Source organism: Bubalus kerabau, chromosome 11 (genome assembly GCF_029407905.1).
Source record: "Bubalus kerabau isolate K-KA32 ecotype Philippines breed swamp buffalo chromosome 11, PCC_UOA_SB_1v2, whole genome shotgun sequence".
Taxonomy (NCBI): Eukaryota; Metazoa; Chordata; class Mammalia; order Artiodactyla; family Bovidae; genus Bubalus; species Bubalus kerabau.
The window spans coordinates 32,829,845-32,847,432 of record NC_073634.1 but is presented as its reverse complement, the minus strand read 5'-3'; the positions used below and the strand labels follow the sequence as shown (position 1 = coordinate 32,847,432).

Here is a 17,588-nt window from a genome sequence, read left to right as displayed (position 1 = left end):
CTTCTGGAATTTCATAGAAATGGAATCATGATATCTGTACTCTTTTGTCTCTAACTTCTTTTACTTAGCATAATGTTTCTAGATTCATCCATGTTGTTCCTTGAATTAACATTTTGCTCCTTTTTAATGTTGAGTAGTATTCCATTTTATGGATATACTACAATCTTTTAAATCTATTTACTTGTTGGAGGCTAACTGGTTGTTTCCAGATTTTGGCTAGTGGGAACATGGTAGTCATGAACAACTGGACACAGGTCTGGATAAAAAGTTTCATTTATCTTGGGTAAATCTCTAGGAGTAGAAATATTAGATCATAGAGTAGGTATATGTTCAACTTTAAAAGAAACTTCCAAACTGTTTACCAAAGTGGTTTTATCATTTTACATTCCCATGAACAGTTATGAGAATTCTAATTGCTTTATGTCTTTGCTAACAATTACTGTCAGTCTTTTAAGTTTTAGTCATTTTAGCGACTATGAAACAGTATATGTCATTCGGTTTCAATTTGCATTTCTTTAATGACTAATGATGCAATTTACCTTTTCATATGCTTATTGGCCATTTGTATATCTTTCTTGGTGAAGTATCTGTTCAAGTCTTTTCACTATTTTTTTTATTGTGCTTTTTAATTGGTGTATGAATTTAATTGTGTTTTGAAATTGATGTGTGAATTTTTATATAATATATATACAAACTCTTGGCAGAATATGAGTTACAAATATAGACTGGGATCTAGACATACCCTAGCCCATGATCTTGTTCATTTTCTTAATGGTGACTTTTGATGAACAGAAGTTTTACATTTTGATTTCTCAGTCTTTATGGTTATTGTTTTCTGAGTTCAGTCTAAGAAATATTTGCTTAGCTCAAGATCATGAAGATTTTCTTCAATGCTTTCTTCTAGAAGCTTTGTCTCTTAACCTTTTCTGTTTAGGATCATAAACAATCTCATATGTTTACCCGGTTTTTTCAGTACAGTTTGTTGAAAAAGTTTCCTTTCCCTATTGAATTTCTCTGGATCCTTCATCAAAAAACCAATTAGCTACTCCCCATCTTGATGTCTAATTCTACTTGGTTCTTTTTTATAGTTTCCATTTCTCTGCTAAGATTATCCATTTGTTTATTTATTGTGTTTGTCTCTTCCATTCCATCCTTAAGTATATTCATAATGGCTGTTTTAAAGTTCTTGACCATTGTGCTAGTTATCAATTTATTGCCTCTCAGAGCTAAATCAACCTTTCATGATCTGCTCTCGATAATGGATCAGACCCTTTAATCCCTACTGTCGCAATTACAATATTAATTTTTGCCAGTAGAGGAGGCTGGGGGTACTTTGCAGGAGAAAGTTCTATCCTGGTTCCAGTGCTCCTGTTCTTGTTCGTTTGCTCTTGTTGTATGTCTTAACCACTGGACTGCAAAGGAAGTCCCTAAGGAGCTGCATTTTAGTTTGGGTTTTATTTCCAGCACCTAGCCCTGTCCTTGGCATCTGTAAAAGTAGTGAACTGGATTTCATTCCACAGGGGGACTCCTAGGAAGACCAGGCCAAAGACCCTGCCCCAAGGGGATCACCAGCAAAGAAGGCTCTCCCTGACCTTTAATCTTTGCCTCTTCCTGGTGTAACAGGCAGGTTAACGTCTCCAGAGGCAGCCGAGACCTCCCTCTTATCTCCTGCATCCTCCAAGTCAGCATGGAAATGAGGTCTCCCAGGGGCCACAGCCACGATGTATGGCCCTCAGTTGGCTCTTCCCCAAGTCTCTCCATTAAGGAGCCTCCCTAGGAATTATGCACAGTCCTCTCGGGCATCGTATCCTCTCAGCATCGTGTCCTGCTCCTGCCACCATCACTTCCCAGGAGGATAAGGCAGTTCATTTTCTCCCTGAATTCCAGTCCCTGGCACAGATAAACCCCTGGGAAGCATTTACTGAAAGTTTCCAGGCTTTTCTCAGCATGAACACTTTACACTTCTGCAGTAAACTAGACTGCCAGAGTAAGGCAAAGGAGTTGTCAGTACCACGCTGCTGCATGCTGCCAAGGAGTTCAGGGTGGGGAGGTGGTGGGAGAGGATGGGGTTTCTCATCTCTTCCAACCCAAGCAGAAATTAGGTCCCTCACCTGAGCATGCCACCGTTTCCCCCCAGGCCAGCAGTATTCCTGCTCACTGGTCTACCTTCGGGTGCCCTAAAAGGTCATCCTGGATTTCTGCTTTGTCATTTTTGTTCGTGTCTATGCTTCTGTCCCAGTCATTCACTATGAGGACCCCACCTCTGAGATCCCCCGCCCTGCCATGTCCTACCCCCACAATTTACAAAAGGGGAAATAGGGCCAAGGAGAAAAGGACCATGGCTCAAGGTCACAGCCTGCAGGTCTGGTGGGAACACACTTAGGAATCCTGACTCATAACAGGGGGCTTTGTCCCATCCACTGATCTTAGCCAGAAACAAATGGTCTACTTGCCACTGCTGAGGGCTTATGCCGAGGGCCCTTCCCTCGGTCCCGGATGATGTGACTGGCTAACACATAAACCTTCCTGTACTCCAGGTTTCATTTGAAGTGCTGTACATACATTCATATTAAAAAATTAACTCAGCACTGGGACTTCTTTGGTGGTCCAGTGGCTAAGGCTCTGCACTCCCAATACAGGGAGCCTGGGTTAAATCCCTGATTGGGGGAACTAGATCCCACATGCCACAACTAAAGATTTTTTTTCATGCTGCAATTAAGATGGAAGATCCTGTGTGCCACAAGACCCACAGTAGCCAAATAAGTAATAAAAATAAAATAAACATCAAAAAACTTTTGAAAAACTCAGCACCCTATGAAATATATTTTCTATTTTATAGGTGAAGAAGCTGAGGACCAGAGAGGTTAAGTAATCTGTCCAAGGTCACACAGTGACAGAGATGAGATTCAAAGCCAGGCAATGTGGCTCCAGAAGCCATGTTTATAACTTCTGGATCATCCTTTCCTCTCAGAATAACAAACTATTGTTGGGTGAAGACAGCCCAGACAGTATTTTCTTAGGCCCAGACAGGCCTGTCCTAGAACGGTGAAAACGTCAATGGGAATCTTCCTCCCCAAAGAGGCACGCAGGACAGCACTCTGAACAGACACTAAGAACAGCTCTCAACTCAAAGTGCCCAATGCTGGTGTCACGTATGAGACGCAACGGCATTTGATGGAAGACTTCCAGGCAGACAATGGTCTTTTTGGATCCATTACTTTGCGTTTGCATCAGATTGGGTCACCTCCCATCTCGGGGCTCCCCAAGACTTTGAACACTTTTTCAGTAACCCTTACAGAAAGACACCTTCTTCTGAGAAATGCAGCATGGTTACACAGTACAATGGATCTCTTGGGAAACAGCAGAGTTATCAGTGAAAAATATACTAAATGACTCAAGGGCTACTTTGAAGCATTTTGCTATGGCTAGATAGTAAAACTCCTAGAACTAATTCTTATCTCTGTAACAGAGTGTTCCTTTAGTACAATGAGAACACATAAAGCCCACAATTCATGCAGGACACACCCTGAAGTTCTTAAAAGAGAAGGAACCTGAAGATGCCTTCTGTGTTGTGAGAGTAACAGTGTCGATCTTTATCCAAGAGGCTCTTAGCATTTTGTCTTTGGACAGGCCTCTTTGACAGCTGGTATGGGCAAGCCTTGCCAGATATGGCAGTGATTTTATATCTCTATGAAGGCAAAGTGAAGAAGCTGCAGAAAATACTTTCCAAGGGACTTTTTGGTTTTTGATAACTATTACCCTCCTGGATGATGCTTTGCTGCTACAATCCTGTAAGACTTTAACCCATGAGATTGGACACATATTTAGACTTCAACCTGCCTAATGCAAGGCTCCAGCCACTTGGAAGAAGCTGACCAGAGACCCCTCCATCTTTGCCCTGTTTATGCAAGCTGCAGAGTGCTACTCTTCAATATTACAGAAAGATACATGGTGGATTGATGATGAATCCACCAACATACCTGGAATTACTCTGAAATACAGTCATGAGGATAATGTGAATTTGCTGGGAATTCCCTGACTGTTCAGTGGTTAGGACTCTGTGCTTTCACTGCTGAGGGCCCAAGTTCAATCCCTGGTCAAGGAACTAAGATCCTGCAAGTGGCACAGTGTGGGGAAAAAGAAAGAAGGTGAATTTGCCAAAACCAGCGGAAATGTTTAAAGAATGGAAAGAGTATTCTTGTGATAACCTATAGTTGAAAAGAATCTGAAATACATACACATATATATATAGCTGAATACTTTGCTGTACACCTGTAATTAACACAACATTGTAAATCAACTATATTTCAGTATTAAAAAAAAAAAAAGGAATGGAAAAAGTGAATAATAAAATGCCTTGCTATTCTCCAAAAATAGGAACCTTCAATTAGGAGTAATTAAAACAAATACTTGCATATTAAAAAAAAAGATTTATGTGCAATATTTCATCTAATCCTCATCAGAGCTCTATGAAGAAGAACATACTCTTTTTTTAAAAATTTATTTTAATTGGAGGCTAATTACTTTACAATATTGTGGTGGTTTTTGCCATACATTGACATGAATCAGCAATGGGTGTGCATGTGTTCTTCATCCTGACCCTCCCTCCCACCTCCCTCCCCACCCTATCCCTCAGGGTCATCCCAGTACACCAGCCCTGAGCACCCTGTCTCATGCATCAACCTGGACTAGCGATCCATTTCACATATGGTAATATTACAGAACATACTCTTATTGAACCTATTTTGTAAACCTCTCTGAGGCTTTGAGAAGCTGGGTAAACTGATGAAGCTCATTCAGCTGATGGAGTTAGTAATGAAGGGGACTGGAATATGCCGTCGAAAACACACCACTTTCACATAAGGATCACTTTGTGCTGAAGACAATTACAAAACAGCAAATGCGAAAAAAAAAAAAAAAAAAGCCATTTGCCCTTCCCCACCTGGCTGAGAGCAAGTTATTAATTTTTGTTTGTAAAGGTGTCTCCCTCCTCAATGCCAGGAAAGAGAAAGATAACTCTTGGACTCTTAATCACCAAGGACAACTCTAGACTCTTAGCAGGACAGGGATGGCATTAAGAGGAATCTCTGAAACAAACCTCACTAAACCTTACCATCATCTGCTATTAACTTCCTCCCATATATTTACCTTCCCACAGTTTGCCACCCTGAAAAGCCTAAACTCCTTTTCTTTTGTCTAATCCCTTCTCTACAAATTCATTGCTCTTTATTAAGATGCTATAAAAAAAAAAAAGATGCTATATAAGGGCCTTCTCTTGCAGTCCAGTGGTTAAGAAACTGCCAGCCAGTGCAGGGGACAGGGGTTTGATCTCTGATCCAGGAAGATCCCACATGTCATGGAGCGACTAAGCCTGTGCATCGTAAGTATGGAGCCCAGGGGCCCTAGAGCCCATGTTCCGCAACAAAAGAAGCCACTGAAATGAGAAGCCTGTGCACTGCAGTGAAGAGTAGCCCCCACTTGCCACAACTAGAGAAAGCCTGTGCCCAGCAACGATGACCCAGCACAGACAAGAATAAACAAATGAATCTTAAAAAAAAGATGCTATATGAGCCCCAAGTTCTTTTTTCTTTTTTCTGGCTGCCCTTCTTGGCTTACAGGATCTTAACCTGGGCCCTGAAGTGAATGTGCTGAGTCCTAACCACTGGATCACCAGGGAATTCCCAAGCTCAAAGCTCTAACCATCCCTTTGAATTAGTCATCATTGACTTTCTCCCATGTATATGCATACTGCATGTCTTAATCAACTCTGTTTTTCTCTTGTTAAATTTTCTTTTGTCAGTTTGATTTCCAGGGCTCTAGCTACAGAACCTAGGCGGGTAGAGAAAAACTTGTTTTCCTCTCCTACAGGACTTAACCCAGATCCTCCCTTATCCTTTAAATCATCTCTTGATTACTTATAATAGCTAATACAAGTGTTATGTGAATAGTTGCTGGCATGCAGCAAATTCGAGTTTTGCTTTTTAGAAATTTCTGAAATTATTTTTCCTCGAATATTTTTGATTCCAGTTGGTTGAATCTGTGGATGTGGAACCCACAAATACAGAAGGCCAACTGTATGTAATAGGCCCCTTTCTTTTCTCCTGAGCAAAAGAAATAATAATGATAATATAACAAGAAAACTGCAGGTCCATGAATGGGCATTGAGAATGGCTGTTGAGTCCTTTCCTTTGCTGCTACAGGAAACCACCAGACGGGAAAAACACCAGTCTGTTTCTGGGAATTTTGATGGTGTTATGGTTTCTGGACATACTAGGCAGTGGCCACAACAGTTTCTCAGGTAAGAGGAGACAGAAGGGAGTTGCTACAGAAAATGGAATGATTATGCCTAAGTGATCATGCTGCTGCTGCTAAGTCACTTCAGTCGTGTCTGACTCTGTGTGACCCCATAGACAGCAGCCCACCAGGCTCCTCTGTCCCTGAGATTCTCCAGGCAAGAGTACTGTAGTGGGGTGCCATTGCCTTCTGTACCCATATGTCTTACACTTTCAACAGCAGCAGATCTGTCCACAGCTCCACTTCTCAAAGCAGTGGAACATGTCCCAGGCCTGAGAAACTCCCGGGCCAGATCCTGTTAGGATCCTGCCCAAACACTCCAGAATTCAATGACTACTCTTTGTACCCAGGGAGTGCTTCAGAGAGACTGAGATTCTCTGAAGTAGGTATATTACTAAAACTAGATGATGACTAGAGAATCATAATTTCCTTTCTACTTTTACCTAAAATTATACCTGGGTCCTGCTGGGGAAGAAAATGGGCTACAAAAGACAGTCAAAAACATCTTCATGATAACCAATCTTCTAAAGGCACATATATTTACAGGAATTTTGTAATTCCTGTAAAAATTCTAATTATTTTGATTTCACTACAGAGCAGCTGGGATTTGCTGCAACAACCTACAAGTCCAGAGGAAGCAAGGAACAAATGGAGACACATACACAGAATGGATGTTCCCTGCTCCCAATCTCAAAGTAGGGGACTGTTCCCAGACACTCAGAACTTATTTCCTGGCTCACTGTGGCGGCTTTCAGCATGTAGGAGCCTACAGGTGAATCACCCCTGATGACACGAGGGGGTGGGAGTGGTATTCAGCAAGAGGACAGAAGCTGGAGTCCCAAAGAGGCTGCAAACAGGAATTAGAATTTTTACTAAGCCAGGAAAATGGAAGGGAGGAAGGCAGGAAAATGAACCAGGAAAGGGACCTAATACCCTAAGGAGTTCTTGATGCTGCCCTGGGGTGGAATCGCCTGCCCGCCTTTCCTGCTTCCTCTCTCACTACTGAATTTTAAGGTCTAACGACTAAATGATTTATAATCCTGTCCCACACCAAGATGAGCCTTGTTTGCCTGTTTTGCTCACACAGTTGCCATCCCTGGAATGCCTTCCTTTTCTCACATCTCTTTAGCTGGCTGACGCCCACCTACTCCACAAGACACAGCACAGGTGGTCCTTCTTCCAGGAAATCTTCCTGTCCCAAGCCCATCTTGTGTCTCTCCACAGTATTACCCAAGCACAGATCCTCACAATTGCCCACCTTGGATTACATTTGTCTGTTGGTGGTCATACCTATGGATAGATGAGTGCTCAAGCAGCCCTAAGTGTTCTTATCTTTGTATCCCAGTGCCTGGCACATATTAGGCACTAAATATAAGCTGAGTGCATTAGCACTGATGGACAGAGAAGGAATGATACAGACAAAAACACGGTGGCAGCAACTACTTTCCCAGATGAAATGGAGCAGGGTCAGAAGTCACAACTCTGGACCAGGGTGAGAGGGTCAGGTCTGGTGCACCTGCTGTAGTTGCTCTTCTAAACAAAAGCTACAAGGTCACCAAACCCGGTGGCTCAGTAGTAAAGAATCCACCTGCCGATGCAGGAGACACAGGAGACAAGGGTTCGATCCCTGGGTTGGGAAGATCCCCTGGAGGAGGAAATGCCTGCCCACTCCAGTATTCTTGCCAGGACAATCCCATGGACAAAGGAGCCTGGTAGGCTACAGTCCATAGAGCCGCAGAGAGCTGGACCCCACTAAATGACAGAGCACACACATGCACCGAACAATAACAGTGTAATAAAAGCCCCTTTCTCTTCTTATATCCTCAAGCAAGTAGAGCTGGAAGGGGCCTTCAAGTTGATCTCACTCAGGCTGGGTCATTCAGGAAGTGTGGAAGGGAGGGCCCTGAGGGGTTTAGGGATTTGCCCTGGTCCCACAGGAAGTCAGTGATGTCAGGGAGGAAATATTCTCTTTTTCTTCTACCCAGCTTGGGTTCATTGTTTGTGGTCTTGCAAATTAGACTGACAAAAGATAGATTCACGAGAGGAAATGAGCAGTTTATTAACGCATCACTTGAGAGAAACCACAATGATGAGTAACTCAAAGCGTGGTTAGAACTGGGCTTATGTTGCATCATAACCAAGGAATAATAAATTTATAGAGAAGTGACAGAGAAAAAAGACATTTTGAGTGTCTGCTGCTGCTGCTGCTAAGTCGCTTCAGTTGTGTCCGACTCTGTGTGACCCCATAGACGGCAGCCTACCAGGCTCTGCCGTCCCTAGGATTCTCCAGGCAAGAACACTGGAGTGGGTTGCCATTTCTGTCTCCAATGCATGAAAGTGAAAAGTGAAAGTGAAGTTGCTCAGTTGTGTCTGACTCTTCTCGACCCCATGGACTGCAGCCTACCAGGCTCCTCCATCCATGGGATTTTCCAGGCAAGAGTACTGGAGTGGGGTGCCATTGCCTTAGGCATGGAAAATTTGAGGAAGGTAAATATATGAGGCAACTAATAGAAGACAAGGGCTTGTTAGTAAAGTTTATTCTGTCGGTTCCTCTGGTGCCACCTCTGGGATGATAAAAGTCCAGAGTTACCCAGCATGGCTAACTTCCGTTCTTCCTAGTAGAGATGGGAGGGGCACACTCTACAACTTCACGTCCTGCTTTTAGGCAAATAGGGGGAGGGCAGAGCTTTTCTTGTATCTGGTTCTTCTTAAATGCCATGAGTTCAAACAATCTTTACGCCAAAGTAGCATATTTTGGGGTGGCATACTCTGCTACCCATCAGCAGCAACACTGGGACTAAGCCACAAGTCTCCCGATTCCCCAGTCCTGTACAGTACTCCTGTACAGTACTCCTGCATCGTTTCTCCCAGGGACCATGAATAGAGTAACTACTACCTGGGCACAAGAGCCATCTATCCCATGAATGAGCACCAGAAGAAAGGAGCTGCAGTTTAAAAGCAAACTCCTGTCAAGAGAGGTGGGAGGGATGACAGCTGGGAGATGCTGTCTCTCTGGAATTGGGTGGGAAGGCAGAGCATAGGTCAGCTCTGTCCAGTAGAAATGTGATTGAAGCCACAGGTAGATTTTAAATTTTTCTGGTGGACACTTTTTAAAAAGTAAAAGGAAGCATGGGAATTTATTTTTAATAACATTTTAAACTCAGTGTATCTAAAATATTTCAACATGTGATCAACATAAAAAAATATTTTGGAGATAGTTCACATGCTTTTTTTTTTTCCCCTCAGTAAGTCTTTCAAGTTTAGTGTATATTTTACATGTAGAGCACAACTGATTTTGGACTAGCCATATTTCAAGTGCTCAGTACGTGGTGAGTGGCTACCATATTAGACCGTGTAGAAATAGTGGTAGGCTATTCACTGCCGTATTTAGTAATATCAGCATGACTGGCCTGACGTAGTGTCTGGAATTCTACCACGAGCCGCTCTTACGGACAGAAGCATTATCTTCAGAAGGCTCCAGACACCTGCACGTGTGCCCTCCGGGAGGGATAAAACGTTGATCTGGGAGACTACATCACTACCACCACCCACTTGGACACATAACGTCTTGAAGGCAAAGGAAGGGCTGCTAAGACTTTTTACTCCCTAGCCTCGGTTATCTAAGAAGGACAAGAGCCTTACATGAAACACTTTACTTTTAAATTCCATAAGCCTAACTGACTGCTTTGAAAGCTCTATGCTTCTAAGGTTCAGTAAAAAAAATTTTCTTCTGCCTTCCTAAGGACCTCAGTGAAGCAGTCTTGGACTTTCAGCCTGGACTTCTGCAGAATTACAATACCACAAATCCCACCTTCCTTTCTGGACCCTTTTCCCCCTCTAACTCCCCAAATCTTACCCCATCTCCGGCCCCTGGGATCCCATTCCTCTAGGATTTTGCCAGTAAATCCCTTCCCACACAATTCCGGGGCAACAGTCCAAGCCAGTAGGAGCTGCCTGAGAAGGATAAGCTGGGTTTGGAGCTCTCAATTCAAGATGAAGATTAGAAAGCTGCTTCTTGAAAAGACTCAGCTGTTAAAAGCAGAACTCATTTTATCATTACTCACTCTCTATCCCAAGAAGGTGGTTATCAAAATTATGAGAAGGTACATTGTTTTCATAGTTATATTATAGCTATTTTCATATTGAATGAGTGGAAAATGCCTCTTGTAAACAATTTAAGTTTTCTTGAATTACCACTTATGTTAAAAAAAAAAAAGATTATCCAGAGCCAGCAGTTCCAAAGTTTGGAGGTGGACCAACAAAATTTTAAAATAAACAAAAAAGAAATAGATAACCTTTAGGGGACCAAAGCTCTGTTAGGAAAAATGTTCTGAAACTTGGAAATAGGGATTATTGCTATCTTTCCTTTTAGGGTAATGTTGGGCTAATGTAGGATATGTCAGTTTTGTATCTAAGTTAGCAAACTTCTGTAAATACTCTTTCTTTTTTGCCCCTACAGAGACCTCACCCTCCCCAACACTCTGGGAACTAGCATTACTATCTTGCTGGTTACCTCATAAGGAGTTAAAGTTTGACACAAGCTCATTTTTTTTTATTTGCACGAGACTCATTACTTTTTGAAAATCATACTTCCTCAGTAAAGTTGGCAAATTTCATCAAGTCAAGTAAAATGTAAAGAGAAAATGTATACCGTTTACTATGTGCATAAAAGTAAAAATATTTAATACCGAAAGGTAGGAAAACTATAATGGGGATTGAAGAACAATATTTAAATGGGTATAATCACGGTGCTTGGCTCCTTTGAGGGGGGCTAACGAATGCAAACCACCCCCACCTTTTTTTGACCATGCTGCACAGCATGTGGGATCTTAGTTCCCTTGGAAGTGAGGAATCCTAACCACTGGACTGCCAGGAAATTCTCCCTAAAAAACACTTCTTTAAAAAAAAAAACAACAACTTTCTTTTTTATTAACAGCCTTCCTGAGGTAAAACTGACATGCAATAATCTACATCTATTAAAGTGTTCAAGTTGATAAACGTCCTATGTATCCGCATCTGAAGCTCTCATCAAGCCTTCCCGGAAAGCTCAGAAGGCTAAATGGGTCTTATCTCCCAAGCTGTCAATCCCAGGTTTGATCAGTGGTGGAGGAAAGGTCTCAAAAGCGTTTGCCTCAATTGCTGTTAGAGCTTAACAGTAAAAGACTGGTTAATGCTAACAGTGCTTCGTCAGACCTTCAGAAGGACAGGAGAAGGCTTTGTGGGCGGTTTTTCAGGGTGTGTGGGGGGCAGTTTTAAGTTATTAGTTTTAATATTGGAACTTTTTAATGGAAACAACTTGACAAAACATTTGCCATGCAATTTTGTGACCCATCAAAACAGAGTTTAATGAGAGGACAAAAAAACAGGAGACACACTGTTTAAAATGTGGCACCTTGGCATGCTAGGCATTTTAAGCTGAAGGAGTTGGGGAAAACAGCATGGGCACCCTTCTGCCCTGAAACAGATCTTAAACCCTCAGGTGAGGGGTGTGCTCCCTGTCCTACAGGAAAGGAGCATCCTTATCTCCGAGGACAGCGGGGTGCTGAGAAGAATCCTGACACACAGGGCCTTCTGAGTTTCCCCAGTTGTTATACTTAGTCTGTATACTATGCGGGACCGATCGTATTCCTGCATGAGTGTCCACTCTTCAACAAACCTAGCATAACAATACTCAGCTAGAACTGTTTCTTTGGGTCTTCATTTCCTTATGAAGGCTTCCATATCACTTAAAACGTATATTACATAAATTTGTATGCTTTTCTTCTCTGTCAGTTAACATTTTTAGACCCTGTCTGGGAACCCTGAGAGGGTTGAGCATAACTTTTTCCTCCCCCCGGCCACCCTCATAATCAAGACAATGAACAACTTTCCTGGTATCAATAATAGACCCTCCACAAGAGAGTAGTCATTTATTTAGGGGGGAACCACTTAGAAGGCAGATGCTGAGGGACCTGAGTGGGGAAGACGATGCAGGAATGGACTGGACACAAGTCAGATAAGTCTAAATACTCATTCTTTAGTGAGTGTCTACTGTTTACCAGGCTCTGAGCAAAATCTAGGGAAGTTGTATGGCCCTGGGTGCCCAGAATACAGCCCTGTGGCTCAGGACTTCACCAGCAGGTGGCCAGCCCTTGAGCTCTCTCCTTCCAGTCTAAGAGGGTAAGATGTGGGGTAACGGGGACCAGTCAGTGGTGCTGGAGGCAGAAAGCCTCTCCTGGAATCATTCCTTTTCCAATAAAAAGGCCATTTTAATCTCAGAAACAAGATGGAGACAGGATGCTTGTCAGGGAAAGCTATCCACAGGGACAGCTTCTTCACTCTTGAGCGAGTGTGTTCTTACGAAAATAGAAGCAGTGGTTATTGCACACATTAATATCCCTAACAGATTCTCTTTGATTTCAAGACTGAGCCTTGGCTGCTCTGCCCCAGAGGCCAAGGGGCTGGCATGGACATCAATGTTTGGTAGAGCCAGCTGTTTAGGGGGCAAGTCTGGGAAGGAGTCGGGAGGATGCCAGGGTCTCGCAGGGCAAGACAGAGAGCCCACTGGGCTTTCCTGAAAATGATGGGTGAGGGAAGGTGGGGGGAGGGGACAAAATGAGGGAGTGACTTGTAGGTGGATGATCTTCTCCATGGAAACTGAGCAATGCCTGATATCTTGCTGGCTTGGCATTACCTTCCTTTTGAGAGATTAAGTGAAGAGGAAAGTGTTGCAGTTTCTCAAGCACACAAGGTGTGTTTGGTGAGAAGGACTACTGGTACTCAGCCTAAACTCTGGATATACCCCAAATGAGGAGGGTGACCTGTGAGTAAAGATAATGGGGTGAGAGCCCAGGGGCTGGGTGAATGGAAGTGGGAGGGGAGTGGTGGGCATCTTGGGGGCCAGGGGTAGCCCTACAATAACTAGGCAGTGTGAGAGGAAGTAGGCAGTGCTGGAGGCTGGAATTACAGGGAATCCAAGTGTGTGTGTGTGTGTGTGTGTGTGTGTGTGTATACAGTCATCCATCTGTATCGGTGGTAGACTGGTTCCAGGACCATGAGACCTGCATGCAGATGAATTAAAATGTTTTTCTCCTGTTAATCTGTCTTGTGCTGATTTTACTATTAGCCCAGACAAAGGAACTCCTCCTCTCTGATGGTTCCTAACTTCCCTGATCTGGGCCCCATGGACATTCCTGGCTGTATGTTTATTCTAGTCTAGTCCCACGATACTTGAGAGATTGACAGCTTTCACCTTACAGGGAACCACCATGCTCTTACCATTCACAGAAGGTTTCTATCTCCTAAAGATCAAACACATCTTATATGCTTCATTCATCTAGAACACAGCTACCTGGTGTCTATGAGAGCTTCTCTAACTGCTCCAAACTCACAGACCTAAGGTAACTGGTTGGGGTGGCAGGCATGCCAGATTCTGGTCCATGATAGATTTTGATCACTCCAAGACTGGAGCCTTGACTGTTTCTGAATCGACTCCACCTGGAATTCTGAACAAGATGGAGAGAAAGAGTAACAGATAGAGGCAACACCTGAAGACAAAAGGGAGGCTTCTGTGTTGAGACTGTTTAAAATTGTCTTGCAATTTCAAGAGATGTTGAACTCAGGACTGTGCTAAATGGAGACTGTCCCTCATAGGTCCAATTTCAGCCTCTTTTGAAACAAACAGGATCTTTTCTATGAGTGTGAGGTGCAAATACAATTATATCTCTTTGATTTTTCAAATTAGTTTTTCCAGCTTTCACTTGCCCTTATTACTGGAAAGTCCATTATCTTCCTCTAGAGGCTTCTCCATCTCAAGTTATTACAAATGTGAGTTGGTGTTGCTGTTGAAGGAAGGCCTGCCCAGACCAACAGAGAACTAAGCTTGTCCACCACTTCAGGCCCACACTTCTGCCAGCCTTCTCAGGGCAGCCTGCCTGGCCTCCCAGGTCAGACTGTCTCCACTATAGAATCCCTGTAATGAATCTCTTCATGGTTCCCAGCGTGGATCACTGCACTGGCGTGGCTGGGTCCAGAGGGCCTTCCAGCCTCAGTCTCTCTGGGTCCTGGTGAACTTCAGAGGCCGTGGAGTTCTCTGCAGTCTGTAGATTTTGGTCTACAGTCACAACAGACAGTAGGGCTTAGGTTACTACCACCTTCCTTCGGAGAAGGCAATGACACCCCACTCCAGTACTCTTGCTTGGAAAATCCCATGGATGGAGGAGCCTGGAAGGCTGCAGTTAATGGGGTCGCTGAGGGTCGGACATGACTGAGCAACTTCACTTTCACTTTTCACTTTCATGCATTGGAGAAGGAAACGGCAACCTGCTCCAGTGTTCTTGCCTGGAGAATCCCAGGGACGGGGGAGCCTGGTGGGCTGCTGTCTATGGGGTCGCACAGAGTCAGACACAACTGAAGTGACTTAGCAGCAGCAACTACCACCTTCCCTACCAAAACTACCTTGGAATTCCTTATGCAAGTTATCTCCCATTTCTCTGCATATAAAAGTTGAGAAGAGTCAATCAAGAGCACCAGGAAAAAAAAAAAAAAAAAAAGAGTGCCAGAGAGGCCCAGAAGCTTCATATGTACATAACAAAGGAAGTCAGTGAAGCAACTTCTCAGAGCAGTTCCTAGGTGGCTTTGATGACCCTACACAAAGGAGAGGCTGTAATTTTCTAAAAATAATTTTTTAGGGGCTTCCCAGGTAGTCCAGTGGTTAAGACTCTGCATTTCCACTGCAGGGGGGTGCAGGTTCGATCTCTAGTCAGGGAACAAAGATCCTGCATGCCAGGTGGTGTAGTAAAAAAAAAAAAAATTTTTTCTAAAATAATTTTTTGCAAAATTTAAAAAATTTCTCATTTTTAAATAGTTTTATGCATAGTCATAAATAATATGGAGCGATCCCATGGGATATCCATGTGTACTTTATCCCAGTTTCCTCCAGTGGTAAAATGTTGCCAAGCTATGGTACAATATCACAACCAGGATACTGATACAGTCAAGAAGCAGAATAGGGACTTCCCTGGTGGTCCAGTGGTTTAAAATCCGCCTTGTAACGCAGGGGATGCTGGTTCAATTCCTGGTCAGGGAATTAAGATTCCACATGCCACGGAGCAACCTAGCCTGCTCGCCACAACTAGAGAGCCCACGTGCCTGAAAAAGATGCAGAATATTTCTATCCATCACTACAAATATCTTACTTGTTGCCCTTCCATAGCCACACCCACACCAATCCACACCCTTGTCTCCTGGTAACCAATAATCTTTGTCTATATCACTTTGTCATTTTGAATGTCATCTGAAGTATTATAGTGTATAGCGTTTAGGGATAGGCATTTTTCAATGAGCATCATTCCCTGGAGATTTGTCCAAGTTGTTGGGTGTCTTAATAGCCTCTTCCTTTTATCACAGAGTATTAGTCCATGGTCCTAAAGGAGATCAGTCCTGGGTGTTCATTGGAAGGACTGATGTTGAAGCTGAAACTCCAATACTTTGGCCACTTGATGTGAAGAACTGACTTGTTGGAAAGACCCTGATGCTGAGAAAGATTGAGAGCGGGAGGAGAAGGGGATGAGAGAGGATGAGATGGTTGGATGGCATGACCGACTCACTGGACATGAGTTTGAGTGAACTCCAGGAGTTGGTTGGAGAAGGCAATGGCACCCCACTCCAGTACTCTTGCCTGGAAAATCCCATGGACAGAGGAGCCTGGTAGGCTGCAATCCATGGGGTCGCTAGGAGTCGGACACGACTGAGCAACTTCACTTTCACTTTTCACTTTCATGCATTGGAGAAGGAAATGGCAACCCACTGCAGTGTTCTTGCCTGGAGAATCCCAGGGATGGGGGAGCCTGCTGCACTGCCGTCTCTGGGGTCGCACAGAATTGGACACGACTGAAGCGACTTAGCAGCAGCAGCAGCAGCCAGGAGTTGGTGATGGACAGGGAGGCCTGGTGTGCTGTGGTTCATGGGGTCGCAGAGTCAGACACAACTGAGCGACAACTGAACTGAACTGATGGATATACCAGGTTGTTTAACCATTCACATCTTAAAGGTTATCTGAGTTGCTTTTGGCTACTACAAATAAACTTGCTATAAAAGTTTGTACATGTTTTAGCATGAATATTGGAGAAGGCAATGGCACCCCACTCCAGTACTCTTGCCTGGAAAATCCCATGGACGGAGGAGCCTGGTAGGCTGCAGTCCATGGGGTCGCTAAGAGCCAGACACGACTGAGCGACTTCACTTTCACTTTTCACTTTCATGCATTGGAGGAGGAAATGGCAACCCATTCCAGTGTTCTTGCCTGGAGAATCCCAGGGATGGTGGAGCCTGATGGGCTGCCGTCTATGGGGTTGCACAGAGTCGGACACGACTGAAGCAACTTAGCAGCAGCCGCATGAATATAAGTTTTCATTTCTTTGAAATAAAATCAAACACTGTCTTGAACGGTAGTTGCATATTTAATTCTGTAAGAAACTGCCAAACTGTTTTCCCAGAGTGCTGGCGCCATCTTGCATTCCCACCAGCGATGTTGCATCAGTTCTTGGCTTTCGCCTCTTTCTTGCTAGCATTTGGTGTTATCACTATGTTTTATTCTAGCCATTCAGAGGGGTGAGCAGTGCTGTTTCATTGTGGTCTTAGTTTGCATTTCCCTAAGAACTAATTCTGTTGAACTTCTTTTCATGTACTTAGTTACCATCTGTCTGTTCTATTTGGTGAAATGTCTCTATATTTTTGCTCATTTTCTTTTTAATTTAAATTTTTATTTATTTATTTTGGCTGCTCTGAATCTTCACTGCAGCATGTGAGATCTAGTTCCCTGACCAGGGATTGAACCAGTGCCCTGGCAGTGGGAGCTCAGAGTCTTACCTGCTGGACCCCCAGGGAAGTCCCATGGCTCATTTTCTAGTTGGATTGTGTGTTTTTCTTTTTTTATAACTGAGTTTCAGGAGTTATTTTAATATATTCTAGATACTAGCCCTTTGTTGGACATGCGACATATTTCCTCTTTGTAACTTGTCTTTTTAACAGGTGTTTCTGCTAAACAAGTTTTTCACAGAGAAGAACTTTTAAATTTTAATGAGGTCCAATTTATCAATTTTTCCTTTATGGATCATGCTTTTAGTATTATGTCTAAGAACTCTTTGCCTGGCCCTAGATCCAAGTTCTATGGTTTTACTTTGATATTGAATCCCATGACACATTTTGAATTAAAAACCTGTCTCCAAAATCCTAGTGTTTCATCACTGAGCTGGAAGTCCCTCCCACTCTCTGGACTCCGTCACTTAACTCTTTGTTCAAGAAATAAAAGCTGT

The 17,588-nt window shown here is 43.4% G+C and overlaps 1 pseudogene; it reads left to right on the top strand.

Annotated features, from left to right (window-relative positions):
- The first annotated feature begins 227 nt into the window (after positions 1 to 227).
- Positions 228 to 4,377, top strand: LOC129623794 (archaemetzincin-2-like; annotated as a pseudogene).
- Positions 4,378 to 17,588: the final 13,211 nt, after the last annotated feature.